This window comes from Octopus bimaculoides, chromosome 10, assembly GCF_001194135.2.
Source record: "Octopus bimaculoides isolate UCB-OBI-ISO-001 chromosome 10, ASM119413v2, whole genome shotgun sequence".
Lineage (NCBI taxonomy): Eukaryota > Metazoa > Mollusca > Cephalopoda > Octopoda > Octopodidae > Octopus > Octopus bimaculoides.
In genome coordinates this window covers 26359251-26360476 of record NC_068990.1, presented here as the reverse complement: position 1 = coordinate 26360476, position 1226 = coordinate 26359251, and the positions used below count along the sequence as shown (strand labels likewise).

Below are 1226 nucleotides of genomic sequence, written 5' to 3'. Positions count from 1 at the left end.
TATATATATACACACGTCTAATATTTTCCACTTGTGTCTCTATTTTTTTAAAACCCTCCCATCCTCTCTCAATAGCTTTTACTCCTTTCAAATCACTCCCCCTCCACCATTAACACATCTCTTTCTTTTTTTCCCTCCCTTTTCCTCCTTAACTCTCATATTCTCTCTCTCTCTCACTTCTCTCCCTCCGTCTTTTACTCTTTGTCTACTTCCCTCCCTCCCCTTCTGCCTTTACTCTCATACTCTCTCTCTCTCTCTCACTTCTTTTAAATTCTTTCCCTCGCTCTTTTACTCTGCCTGTCTATAACCTTCCCCACCACCACCACCACCTTTTTCCCTTTTATTCTTTTACTCTATCACTTCTTTCAACTTCTGCCCCCCACTCGCTCTTTTATTCTTTATCTATCACTTTCCCTCCCCTTCCCCCCTTAACTCTCATACTCTCTGTCTGTCTGTCTGTCTCTCTCTCTCTCTCTCTCTTCTCTTTGGCTCTGACAATTCTGGCACCTGTTCTAGCCACAGATCCTTGGTTTTATCACAATAATAACCTCGACTGCTTCTATAACGGATAACCGTCGTGTTGCTGCTGCTGCTGCTGCTTTTGCATTTTTTTTTTAGTTTTATTTCGCTTCTTGGGTTTTCTATTAAAAAAAAATACTATATTACCAACTTGGGCTCATTACTAAAAATATACATATATATACATATTATATATACATACACATTCATAGCCTATATATATATATACACACACATATATATATATACATATATATATATATATATATACATACAGACACACATACATACATACATACACTATATATATTATTTATATATATTTATGTTATATATACATATATGTGCTTGTTTGTATAAATATATATGCATTGAATATATATGAAATAAATAATATATACACATACATATCTGTATATCATATATATATATATATATACATACATACTCACATGTATATATAATGGAACTGTTTTAACCATCAACTTTAAACAACAGGTAAGGAACAGTTCATTGTTGTCTTTAATTTTTCTTGTTTATACATACAAATATATACACCCACTACATAAGTGTATATGTATATATATATATATATATATATATATATATATATATATATATATACATACATGTGATTTTTTTCTAAACCAATTTGAATAATTCCAATTGTTTATTTTCTTATTTTTCTTCTGCGCTGTTTTACATCA

General features: G+C 31.2%; 1 protein-coding gene across 1 annotated transcript in view; it reads left to right on the top strand.

Annotated features, from left to right (window-relative positions):
* Nucleotides 1–852: 852 nt before the first annotated feature.
* LOC106877481 (heparan sulfate glucosamine 3-O-sulfotransferase 5) overlaps nt 853–1226 on the top strand; it is a 471645-nt gene continuing 471271 nt past the window's right edge. Inside the window, exon 1 of the mRNA XM_052971096.1 lies at nt 853–1017. The gene's annotated coding sequence lies outside the window, so the exon portion shown is untranslated. The remainder of the gene's footprint in view (nt 1018–1226) is intronic.